The following is a 14,002-nucleotide window of genomic DNA, read 5'->3' on the forward strand; positions in this document are numbered from 1 at the left end:
ACAAAGGATTGTGACATGGCATGAAAGCACATAAATTGAGCGAAATCAAGGACATCATGGAAACAAGCATGTAATTGTGAGGTAGCGATGCAAATATGTGTGTCAAGAGAATAAGCATCTACCTCAAACTCATAGAAAGCATGCATAAGGCGCTCAACAAATGGTCTATGGTATGCATATGAAGCATTCACAACACCAAACATAATGAGATGTCTAAACACATGTGTCAAGTGCAAGACAATCCGAGCATAATGTGCATATGGTGGAGTGAAGATATCATGGCACTCAACACAAAGGAAAGAGCAATTTTTCATCATGTGTGAGGCAACCAAGTCAATCATGTGGTGCAAGCTAGTAGTGCGAAGATGCAACATACTAGAAGGGATCATTGCAATCATGTCATGTGTGCAAATGTTGGGCATGAATAATTCACATGACATAGCACAAGCATGAAAGCAAGATATGAGAAGGGTATCATCATTGTACTGGCAAGAAGTCCTAGGTAAATAGCAATGGAACATCATGACTCTCCCAACACAAGAATCAACAATAGCATGAGGCACATGATAAACATGGCAATAGCAACAAGGCTCAATCATGGGTAGATGCAAGCAAGGGTCACAATTGCATGGCAAAATCATGTAAATAGGCATAGAATGCAAATTGAACAAGATACAATGGACATAAAGTAACAAGTGATATATAACCCATAGCCTTGTGAGAGCCAAGTAGAAGAGATGCGCGTAGTCGTTGCGTGAAGAGAATGGTAGGAAGGACAATCCACGGGATCCCAAATCGTCATTGCTCTCTCATACATCTCCAACGTATCTATAATTTTTGATTCCTCCATGCTATATGATCTACTGTTTTGGACATTATTGGACTTTATTATCTACTTTTATATTATTTTTGGGACTAACCTATTAACCGGAGGCCCAGCCCAGAATTATTGTTTTTTGCCTGTTTTAGGGTTTCGAAGAAAAGGAATATCAAACGGAGTCCAAACGGAATGAAACCTTCGGGAACATGATTTTCTCAACAAACAAGACCCGGGAGACTTGGACCCTACGTCAAGAAAGGAAACAGGAGGCCACGAGGTAGGGGGCGCGCCTGCCTACCCTAGGCACGCCTGTGATGCCCCAAGACCGGAGCTTCAGATGCCTCCATATATTTCGGGTTTCACCGTGTGTTTCATTTGTGCCTGCCCTTTTATTTTTGTGCATTGCATCATGTCATCATGCCATCATCTCATAAATCTTCTGCATCTCAACTAAATAAATTGTGTGGATCTTCAATCCATTTAAATCGAGGGAAGAGTGACTTCTCTTTATAACATATCCTCCCGATATTAGGGAGCTATATTAAATATTTCATTTTTGGAATCACCCATAACACACATGCAAAAGATTTCCCATGTCTATTCCTCTTCGAGTTTGACCTTCAAACACTGCCAATATATCTCATCTCTTTTATCGAGACCCCTCTAAAAATCTCAGCCCATTTAGAGTCCTTTCGAATGGGTTTCAAAATTCAAACATGTTGAATTAAATTCAACATGTGCGAATCTATTGCTCTCCAAAAACCCTCTTGCCATTTTATTTAAGTTCCTCACATTTTTGTGAGTCCAGGAAATTAACCCCATGCCCAACTTCTTCCCCTAACTTCTCCTTCCTTTTTCTTTTCTTCTTCGTTTTTTTTGTTTTAGAAATAAGTAAGAGGGAGAAGAGAGCCCAGCCAGGCAGGCCCATCCGCGTCTAGGCGCAGCCACCCTCTCTACTAGGCCGGCCTCCAAGGCCCAGCCAACCCCCACAACTTCTAACCCTAGCCCGATCTCTTCCTCACTCATCTCTCTCTCCCTCCCGTAGCGCCGTCAGGGGCCTCGTTCCCCATATCCCTCTCCCTCGTTCTCCCAGTGACGCCTCACACACGCACACTACCAGCGCCAGGAAGGGCTTCGCCCCGATCCCCTCACCGCCCGGACCTGTCGTCCTCAACGCCGCCTCTCCTGCTCAGTCGCCCACAGGAGTGCCCACGCCACCAGGCCGCCATCCCGCGCTCAAGATCCTCCGCGCCCTGCTTCTCCTCCCACGCCGAGCGCCACGTCGCAACCCCGCCGGCGACCACGAGCCCCGCACGTTGCCGTGTTGCGCCGTTGCTGGCCCGTCGACCATGGACGCCGCCTGTTCGCCATGGCCTCCTGCCATGGACCGGAGGAGCCATGCCGCGCACCTCTGGCGGCCTCGACCTCATGTGCCTCCCCTCCTCTCGGTCGGACAGCGCATCGCCCTGCTGCTGTACTCCTCTCCACCAATGTTGTCTTGCCTCCTCTTCTTGCCTCGTGCAGCACCGCAGGCAGCCATCCCCTGCATCCGTACAGGATCTCCTCTGTCGCACCGCCGAGCACCCCCTCCAGGGACTTCCCGAGACCTCCACCACCGCACGGCTGCAGCGGTGACCGCCGCGCGCATGCACACCTGCATTGCTCCTACAGACACGCAGCCGCCCATTAGCTCCTGCGATGCCTGCTGGCGCTACTGTTTTGCCTCGGTCAAAGGAACAAACGCCTCCACCGGAGACCGCCAAGACAGTCCAGGATTCGCCAAGTACCACACCGTCGGTGTCCCTCCAAGTGTGATGTTGGAACGTGCATGACTACGCGGATTCGCCAAGTACCACGACGCTCGAAGACCTCGGATTCACCAAGTTCCCATGACGACGAGTGTGACCCTTCGGATGCGCCTAGTTCATCTACACGAAAATGCCAAGTACCACTTATGTCAGCAAGAACCGCAAGTCGGACCCCGAACAATCGATGTCTCATGGACCGTGTACAACTACCGTCGCTCCGAAGACGTTGGAGTCATCAAGTACCACTACTTCCCTTGACAACCCGTGAACGACTACTTCCTCTACTTCCCTCGACGAACTCGATCCATCCCGTTTGCACGCTTCGAAGGTATAACCCCGAGACGACGTCCGTGAACGAATGCTTGCGATGTTTGAGATGCTCATGTTTGCACTGTGTCCATTTTGTCACTCGTTTCCTTGTCGCCAACTCGTGGGACACCCGGTTACTGGGAGCACCCCACCTTCCATCTTTTGCACACTCCCGCCACACTTTCTTTTGCACCGACGTCTAATTGAGTTGTCGGAACCGGAACGTTGCGTGGCACCGTTTCGTTATCTTTGCCGTGGCACCCCTTTTCCTTTCCACCATGGTGACAAATGCTTCATATTGCTCTTGTCAACTTTTAATAAAAATTGCATAAACTTGTTCATGTCATCCACATCATGATAACAACAACTAAAATGTTTAAATTGTTCTTGCTTTAAATTGATAAATGCTCGTGAGGATCTTCCGGACTTGTTGTTTTGTTGTTCCGGCCTCATTTAAACTTGCCTAGATAGGTAGTGTTACTTTGCTTCACCTCTTGACATGTTAACCAACATTTAATATTGTTGAGTACCTAACCGGGAGTGAACTAAATAAGTCATGTGGTGATTTCTTCAATATGCAACTCCGTTGCATATTGAGCTCCACTTAATTTGTAGTTTTGTTTGTGCACTTTGCCATGCCATGCTTCATTAAACCGGACATGCATCATACTTGTTTGCGCATCGTGCCATGATTATGTGATGGTTGTTTTACTATATTGTTTGCTTTCTTTCCGGTGTTGCTTCTTTGGGTTGGTTCCGGTAACGTCGCGTTTGTGAGGACCCGTTCGTCTACCTCCGTTTGTCTTCTTCATGGACTCGTTCTTCTTCCTTGCGGGATTTCAGGCAAGATGACCATACCCTCGAAATCACTTCTATCTTTGCTTGCTAGTTGCTCGCTCTTTTGCTATGCCTATGCTGCGAGGCCTACCACTTGCTTATCATGCCTCCCATATTGTTGAACCAAGCCTCTAACCCACCTTGTCCTAGCAAACCGTTGTTTGTCTATGTTACCGCTTTGCTCAGCCCCTCTTATAGCGTTGTTAATTGCAGGTGAAGATTGAAGTTTGTTCCTTGTTGGAACATGGAGATGTTGTTCCTTGTTGGAACATGTTTACTTGTTGGAATATCACATTATATCTTATTTAATTAATGCATCTATATACTTGGTAAAGGGTGGAAGGCTCGGCCTTATGCCTGGTGTTTTGTTCCACTCTTGCCACCCTAGTTTCTGTCATATCGGTGTTATGTTCCCGGATTTTGCGTTCCTTACGTGGTTGGGTTATAATGGGAACCCCTTGACGGTTCGCTTTGAATAAAACTCCTCCAACAAGGCCCAACCTTGGTTTTACCATTCGCCACCTAGCCTCTTTTTCCCTTGGGTTAGGCCAGCCCAAGGGTCATCTTATTTTAACCCCCCCGGGCCAGTGGTTGTCTAAGTGTTGGTCCGAACTGAGTAGACTGCGGGGCCACCTCGGGGAAACTTGAGGGCTGGTTTTACTCGTAGGATGTCTCATCCGGTGTTGCCCTGAGAACGAGATATGTGCAGCTCCTTTCAGGATGTCGGCGCATCGGGCAGTCTTGCTGGATTTGTTTTACCATTGTCGAGGATGTCTTGTAGAACTGGGATACCGAGTCTGATCGGAATGTCTCGGGAGGAGGTCTATTCCTTCGTTGACCGTGAGAGCTTGTGATGGGCTAAGTTGGGACACCCCTGGAGGGATTTGAACTTTCGAAAGCCGTGCCCGCGGTTATGGGCAGATGGGAATTTGTTAATGTCCGGTTGTAGATAACTTGAACCTTAACTTAATTAAAATGAATCAACAGCATGTGTTACCGTGATGGTCTCTTTCCGGCGGCGTCCGGGAAGTGAACACGGTGTTGGAGTTATGTTTGACGTAGGTTGTTTTAGGATCACTTCTTGATCATATTTTATCGACCGTGCTTTGCCTTCTCTTCTCGCTCTCATTTGCATATGTTAGCCACCATATATGCTAGTCGCTTGCTGCAGCTCCACCTCATACCTTTACCTTTCCCATAAGCTTAAATAGTCTTGATCGCGAGGGTGTGAGATTGCTGAGTCCCTGTGACTCACATATTACTTCCAAAACCAGCTTGAAGGTGCCGTTGAACCGTGCAGATGACGCAACCAAGCTCAGGAGGAGCTCGATGAAGATCTTGTCCTTTGTGTTGTTCCGTTCTAGTTGATCAGTAGTGGAGCCCAGTTGGGGTCGATTGGGGACCTTTGTCGCATTTGGGGTTCTTCTTTTATTTTGGTTCCGTAGTCGGACCTTGATTGTATTTGGATGATGTAATGCTTTATTCATGTATTGTGTGAAGTGGCGATTGTAAGCCAACTATGTATCTCTTTCCCTTATGTATTACATGGGTTGTGTGAAGATTACCTCGCTTGCGACATTGCTTTCAATGCGGTTATGCCTCTAAGTCGTGCTTCGACACGTGGGAGATATAGCCGCATCGAGGGCGTTACAAGTTGGTAATCAGAGCCTTCCCCGACCTTAGGAGCCCCATTGCTTGATCGAATTAGCGGACGAGTTGAGTCTAGAAAAATGTTTTGAGTCATTTAGGAATTATATATCGGAGAGTTTAGGAATTCTTTTTTACTCCCCAGTCTCCTCATCGCTCTGGTAAGGCATCCTGACATAGAGTTTTGACTGTTCTCTTCTCAAATTTCACTAAATTTTTTTTAGGATCACACGGGTATCTTGGAATCGTTCCGATGGTTTTGTGACGAGAACATTGTCTTGGTGCCTCCTGTCAGGGGTTTTGTGGCAGTGTCCCGGGGAGTTGAGCTCCGAGGTGTTGTCGTCATAATTTTATCGTTCCAGTTCTGGAATACCTGAGCTTAGTACGCCGACATCGAAAATCTCTTTTATGCAGTTCGTTGGTGAGATAACCTCGACGCCACCCAGTACTGGGGCGGGAGTTCGGGAGTATTGCCATAACTCGTATAACGGATGCTTTTCGAAGGTTGAGGTAGATGATTTCCGAAGGTTTCTTGGTTATGTGTTGAAGGATGGATACAGCTGGATGTAGGATTTGCTAGTTTGGGTGAGATATTATGCTTCCCCTGTATCCCCAACACCTGATTGCATAATCGGAAAATTTCGGGAGTTCATAAGTGGGAATTCAAGTAGCTCCTAGGATATCTTTCCGACAGATGTATGATATGAAATTGGGGTTCGACGTCTAGTGGTCCGCCTATCCACGGTCGGTTTTACAGTGGTCTCGTTGTGTCTTAAAGAGTCCTTGGCTATGCCGACTCGGGGACGCTTCGTATGTCATGTGCACTGCCTTGTACATGATGGTGCTGTACGATCGAGCCCGTGTAGGCCCCACCACGAAAACTTCGGACAAAATCTCGATCATATGTTTGTTCCGGCTTATTCTGCAAGCCAATCCTTTGTTTTGTTTTTGAGTTGTGGTATTCGAGTTGCTTCGAAGTCAAATGTTGATTCCATACCTTTCCTAAATTGTGTTCTCATACTCCTATGTGAATACTAATCCCTCATGATAATCGAGATTGTCATGCAAATCCTTTTTAACCGGTGTACTTCTCTTTAAGTGGATCCAGTCATTGCAACATCCGCTAGATCAAGTATCAGTTCTTCTCAATGGTGTTTGTTTCATCTGTCTCCAAGTTGCCTTTGTTTTTCCCGCCCACCCACCCTTTTTCTTCAAGGAATTCGATGTTTTAATCAAGTATCTTTTATTCTTGTGAAGTCTCTCCATCCTTTTCCAGTCAATATTCTTACCCGGCGGTTCTCATGAAGATGCTCTTCAAGTTCGTTATTCTTCATTCTTTTTCTTCTCCGGTAGATTTAATTCAAGCTTTGGTATCGAGCATAGTCTTTTCTTTTGCCCAATGCTTTTCTTATGCTGGTGCACCTCATAATCATTCCCCACTTGCTATTCATTTGTTCCGGAGTGCTCAAGATATCCCAGAGATTCGTGTTTCCACTCTTAATCCGTTCAAGCTATTTTGAGGATGTTATCTCATTCAAGCCTTTTAATTCAACCGGTGCTTTCTCTCTTAAATCGTTCAACGGTGTTTCTTTTCAGTGGGCCCTAACCCACAGGTCTTTTCCCAGGATCTTACCTGACTCTTCTTATTTTCCCGGAGTTTTTCAAATTCGTTTCAAAGATTGATGTAAGAATGATTTATCATCAGTCAAATGCCTCTCTCCAAGATCTGTCAAATTCTTCTCATCGTTGGCTCAATCTCTTCGCTTTTGATTCTTCCGGAGCGTCTAAATAATTCATGATGGTGTTTCTCATCGTCATTCTTAGTTTGGAAGACCGAAGAAGATTCTTCTTTCAACCTTGCTCCATTCTCTTCAAGATTCGTCATTCGAGATTGTTGCCATCCTCTCATAATTGTTTTCGATTGTCAGAATTCTTTCTCACCCATCCAGAGTAATTCAGGAGTCTTTTCAGTTTGATTCTCCGAAGGCCATCACCTCAGAAGTATTCATTCTCAGCTTTCAGCAATCATTCTCCAAATCATACCGGTGCTTAAATCAAGGATTCTCTAATCAGCGCGTAATCTCTTCGTTCTCATGGATCTAAATTCTCTCAAGCATCTTTGGTTATTTGCTAATTCTTCCCGGTGTTTCTTTATCTTCTCTTCGTTCATTTTTAATTCTTACGGTGGTTCGTTCAAGAGCTCTCGTCATTCATTATCATATCAATTATTCGTTGTTTTCAATCCTTCCGGTGGTTCGTTGAAGACCTTCTCAAGTTTGCTCCATATCTATCTTAATCTATTCTACGAGAATAAGTAGTATGCCAAATCCATTGCTTCTCATCAATCTAAATTGGTGAAGGATACGCATAACGTAATTCTTATTCTTGTTTTCATCGAGTAAATTTAATTCCTTATTCCGGAGGTTCATCAAATTCTCAATTCAAGTTGTCCATCTTTCTTTTCCGGAGTTCAAAGTTATTTCAATTATACCATTCCAAAGCTTCATCTAATCATTGCAAGTCTTCACCTTGTGTTTCCATCTTCTCTTGCCTTCCGTTTGAGCATTCTTTTGTTTAACGGAGTTCTTCGGGAAGGTTCTACATGTTGGTTCATAAAGGATTTAATTTCTTCTTGAAGTGTTCATCAAGATTCTTTTCTAAGAAACTCAAGCTTTCTTCATATTGTAATGCGGAGTGCATTCTTTCTATCATATTATTGGAGGTGGTATTATGCCATTCTTGATAATTTGAGTTCATGTTTCATGATTCACATGTTGTCAAGGATGAGATATTTTAAATCCATCATTTTCTTCATTGGAATTATCTTGGGTTATATTCACCTAAAGCTTTCCTTTAAGGATTGTCGCTCTTATGGTGTTTATCAATGATCCAAGTTCTTCATTTATCCTCCCGGTGAGATAGCTTCTCGTCTCCTTGTTCTTATCAATCCAATTCTTTTTCCCATGAGTGGCAGGTTGTCACCTCATAATTTGAGATGTATTTCATAAGACCATATCAAGATTATTCTTTTCGTTGTTGGTTTTCCAACAACTCCGTTCTAGCATTTGTTGTAAGCGTGCTCCCCCAAGATCTTGTTTCTCGTCGTTCATTCCATTCCATTCTTACTTCTGTTCCGGAGGCCTTGCGATGTTGTTCTTTTCACCCATCATCTCGTTTTGTCAAAGATCATGTTCTTTTCATGCCTATCCATTTAACTGGAGTGTTGTGCCCTTTTTGCTCAAGTTCTTTTCGCCTTATCAAGTCTTGCATCCCTTCTCAACCGGAGTGCTGCCCGAATTTTGTTCTTCCTTGTTTTTTTCGAACGGGGTGCTTTCAACTTCGCTCATTCTCGTTGCATTCTTTGTTTCAATTTGTTCAACCTCTCAAGGCTCGTGGTTTCACTCGTTTGTCAAAGAAGCAACTTAGTTTTACCTCTTCTCTTTCTCTTTCGTTTTCCCCGGTGCCATCCTAGATCTCGGGATGAGATCCTCTTGTAGTGGTGGAGTGTTGTGACGCCCCAAGACCGGAGCTTCAGATGCCTCCATATATTTCGGGTTTCGCCGTGTGTTTCATTTGTGCCTGCCCTTTTATTTTTGTGCATTGCATCATGTCATCATGCCATCATCTCATAAATCTTCTACATCTCAACTAAATAAATTGTGTGGATCTTCGATCCATTTAAATCGAGGGAAGAGTGACTTCTCTTTATAACATATCCTCCCGATATTAGGGAGCTATATTAAATATTTTATTTTTGGAATCGCCCATAACACACGTGCAAAATATTTTCCATGTCTATTCCTCTTCGAGTTTGACCTTCAAACACTGCCAATATATCTCATCTCTTTTATCGAGACCCCTCTAAAAATCTCAGCCCATTTAGAGTCCTTTCGAATGGGTTTCAAAATTCAAACATGTTGAATTAAATTCAACATGTGCGAATCTATTGCTCTCCAAAAACCCTCTTGCCATTTTATTTAAGTTCCTCACATTTTTGTGAGTCCAGGAAATTAACCCCATGCCCAACTTCTTCCCCTAACTTCTCCTTCCTTTTTCTTCTCTTCTTTGTTTTTTCTGTTTTAGAAATAAGTAAGAGGGAGAAGAGAGCCCAGCCAGGCAGGCCCATCCGCGTCTAGGCGTAGCCGCCCTCTCTACTGGGCCGGCCTCCAAGGCCCAGCCAACCCCCACAACTTCTAACCCTAGCCCGATCTCTTCCTCACTCATCTCTCTCTCCCTCCCGTAGCGCCGCCAGGGGCCTCGTTCCCCATCTCCCTCTCCCTCGTTCTCCCAGTGACGCCTCACACACGCACACTACCAGCGCCAGGAAGGGCTTCGCCCCGATCCCCTCGCCGCCCGAACCTGTCGTCCTCAACCCCGCCTCTCCTGCTCAGTCGCCCGCAGGAGCGCCCACGCCACCAGGCCGCCATCCTGCGCTCAAGCTCCTCCGCGCCCTGCTTCTCCTCCCACGCCGAGCGCCACGTCGCAACCCCACCGGCGACCACGAGCCCCGCACACTACCGTGCTGCGCCGTCGCTGGCCCGCCGACCATGGACGCCGCCTGTTCGCCATGGCCTCCTGCCATGGACCGGAGGAGCCATGCCACGCACCTCTGGCGGCCTCGACCTCATGTTCCTCCCCTCCTCTCGGTCGGACAGCGCATCGCCCTGCTGCTGTACTCCTCTCCACCAACGTTGTCTTGCCTCCTCTTCTTGCCTCGTGCAGCACCGCAGGCAGCCATCCCCTGCATCCGTACAGGATCTCCTCTGTCGCACCGCCGAGCACCCCCTCCAGGGACTTCCCGAGACCTCCACCACCGCACGGCTGCAGCGGTCACCGCCGCGCGCATGCACCCCTGCATTGCTCCTACAGACACGCAGCCGCCCATTAGCTCCTGCGATGCCTGCTGGCGCCGCTGTTTTCCCTCGGTCAAAGGAACAAACGCCTCCACCGGAGACCTCCAAGACAGTCCAGGATTCGCCAAGTACCACGCCGTCGGTGTCCCTCCAAGTGTGATGTTGGAACGTGCATGACTACGCGGATTCGCCAAGTACCACGATGCTCGAAGACCTCGGATTCACCAAGTTCCCATGACGACGAGTGTGACCCTTCGGATGCGCCTAGTTCGTCTACACGAAAATTCCAAGTGCCACTTATGTCAGCAAGAACCGCAAGTCGGACCCCGAACAATCGACGTCTCATGGACCGTGTACAACTACCGTCGCTCCGAAGACGTTGGAGTCATCAAGTACCACTACTTCCCTTGACGACCCGTGAACGACTACTTCCTCTACTTCCCTCGACGAACTCGATCCGTCCCGTTTGCACGCTTTGAAGGTATAACCCCGAGACGACGTCCGTGAACGAATGCTTGCGATGTTTGAGATGCTCATGTTTGCACTGTGTCCATTTTGTCACTCGTTTCCTTGTCGCCAACTCGTGGGACACCCGGTTATCGGGAGGACCCCACCTTCCATCTTTTGCACGCTCCCGCCACACTTTATTTTGCACCGACGTCTCAATGAGTTGCCGGAACCGGAACGTTGCGTGGCACCGTTTCGTTATCTTTGCCATGGCACCCCTTTTCCTTTCCACCACGGTGACAAATGCTTCATATTGCTCTTGTCAACTTTTAATAAAAATTGCATAAACTTGTTCATGTCATCCGCATCATGATAACAACAACTAAAATGTTTAAATTGTTCTTGCTTTAAATTGATAAATGCTCGTGAGGATCTTCCGGACTTGTTGTTTTGTTGTTCCGGCCTCATTTAAACTTGCCTAGATAGGTAGTGTTACTTTGCTTCACCTCTTGACATGTTAACCAACATTTAATATTGTTGAGTACCTAACCGGGAGTGAACTAAATAAGTCATGTGATGTTTTCTTCAATATGCAACTCCGTTGCATATTGAGCTCCACTTAATTTGTAGTTTTGTTTGTGCACTTTGCCACCCTAGTTTCTGTCATATCGGGTGTTATGTTCCCGGATTTTGCGTTCCTTACGCGGTTGGGTTATAATGGGAACCCCTTGACAGTTCGCTTTGAATAAAACTCCTCCAACAAGGCCCAACCTTGGTTTTACCATTCGCCACCTAGCCTCTTTTTCCCTTGGGTTAGGCCAGCCCAAGGGTCATCTTATTTTAACCCCCCCGGGCCAGTGCTTGTCTAAGTGTTGGTCTGAACTTAGTAGACTGCGGGGCCACCTCGGGGAAACTTGAGGGCTGGTTTTACTCGTAGGATGTCTCATCCGGTGTTGCCCTGAGAACGAGATATGTGCAGCTCCTTTCAGGATGTCGGCGCATTGGGCGGTCTTGCTGGATTTGTTTTACCATTGTCGAGGATGTCTTGTAGAACCGGGATACCAAGTCTGATCGGAATGTCTCGGAAGGAGGTCTATTCCTTCGTTGACCGTGAGAGCTTGTGATGGGCTAAGTTGGGACACCCCTGCAGGGATTTGAACTTTCGAAAGCTATGCCCGCAGTTATGGGCAAATGGGAATTTGTTAATGTCCGGTTGTAGATAACTTGAACCTTAACTTAATTAAAATGAATCAACATCGTGTGTTACCGTGATGGTCTCTTTCCGGCGGAGTCCGGGAAGTGAACACGGTGTTGGAGTTATGTTTGACGTAGGTTGTTTTAGGATCACTTCTTGATCATATTTTATCGACCGTGCTTTGCCTTCTCTTCTCGCTCTCATTTGCGTATGTTAGCCACCATATATGCTAGTCGCTTGCTGCAGCTCCACCTCATACCTTTACCTTTCCCATAAGCTTAAATAGTCTTGATCGCGAGGGTGTGAGATTGCTGAGTCCCTGTGACTCACAGATTACTTCCAAAACCAGCTTGCAGGTGCCGTTGAACCGTGCAGATGACGCAACCAAGCTCAGGAGGAGATCGATGAAGATCTTGTCCTTTGTGTTGTTCCGTTCTTGTTGATCAGTAGTGGAGCCCAGTTGGGGTTGATCGGGGACCTTTGTCGCATTTGGGGTTCTTCTTTTATTTTGGTTCCGTAGTCGGACCTTGATTGTAATTGGATGATGTAATGCTTTATTCATGTATTGTGTGAAGTGGCGATTGTAAGCCAACTGTGTATCTCTTTCCCTTATGTATTACATGGGTTGTGTGAAGATTACCTCGCTTGCGACATTGCTTTCAATGCGGTTATGCCTCTAAGTCGTGCTTCGACACGTGGGAGATATAGCCGCATCGAGGGCGTTACAACGCCCTCCACCGTCATGGGCCCCCTGTTGCTCCACCGACGTAATCCTTCCTCCTATATATATCCACGTACCCCCAAATGATCAGATACGGAGCCAAAACCCTAATTCCACCGTCGTAACTTTCTGTATCCACGAGATCCCATCTTGGGCCTGTTCCGGAGCTCCGCCGGAGGGGGCATCGATCATGGAGGGCTTCTACATCAACACCATAGCCTCTCCGATGAAGTGTGAGTAGTTTACCTCAGACCTACGGGTCCATAGTTAGTAGCTAGATGGCTTCTTCTCTCTTTCTGGATCTCAATACAAGGTCCTCCCCCTCTCTTATGGAGAACTATTCGATGTAATCTTCTTTTTGTGGTGTGTTTGTTGATACCGATGAATTGTGGGTTTATGATCAAGTCTATCTATGAATAATATTTGAATCTTCTCTGAATTCTTTTATGTATGATTGGTTATCTTTGCAAGTCTCTTCGAATTATCAGTTTAGTTTGGCCTACTAGATTGATCTTTCTTGCAATGGGAGAAGTTCTTAGCTTTGGGTTCAATCTCGCGGTGTCCTTTCCCAGTGACAGACAGTAGGGGCAGCAAGGCACATATTGTATTGTTGTCATCGAGGATAACAAGATGGGGTTTTCTTCATATTGCATGAGTCTATCCCTCTACATCATGTCATCTTGCTTAAGGCGTTACTCTATTTCTAACTTAATACTCTAGATGCATGTTGGATAGCGGGCGATGAGTGGAGTAATAGTAGTAGATGCAGGCAGGAGTCGGTCTACTTGTCTCGGACGTGATGCATATATACATGATCATACCTAGATATTCTCATAACTATGCTCAATTCTGTGAATTGCTCAATAGTAATTTGTTCACCCACCGTAGAATACTTATGCTCTCGAGAGAAGCCACTAGTGAAACCTATGGCCCCCGGGTCTATCTTTATCATATTGATCTCCTACTACTTAGTTATTTCCTTTGCTATTTCCTTTGCCTTTATTTTACTTTGCATATGTATCATAAAAATACCAAACATATTATCTTATCATATCTATCATATCTCACTCTCGTAAGTGGCCTTATAGGGATTGACAACCCCTATTTGCGTTGGTTGTGTAGATTTATTTGTTTTGTGCAGGTACGAGGGACTCGCGCGTAGCCTCCTACTAGATTGATACCTTGGTTCTCAAAAACTAAGGGAAATACTTACGCTACTTTACTGCATCATCCCTTCCTCTTCGGGGAAAACCAACGCAGTGCTCAAGAGGTAGCAAGAAGGATTTCTGGCGCCGTTGCCGGGGAGGTCTACGCAAAAGTCAACATACCAAGTACCCATCACATACCCTTATCTCCCGCATTACA

This window comes from Triticum urartu, chromosome 2A (genome assembly GCF_056163025.1).
Source record: "Triticum urartu cultivar PI428250 chromosome 2A, HENAU_Tu73, whole genome shotgun sequence".
Lineage (NCBI taxonomy): Eukaryota > Viridiplantae > Streptophyta > Magnoliopsida > Poales > Poaceae > Triticum > Triticum urartu.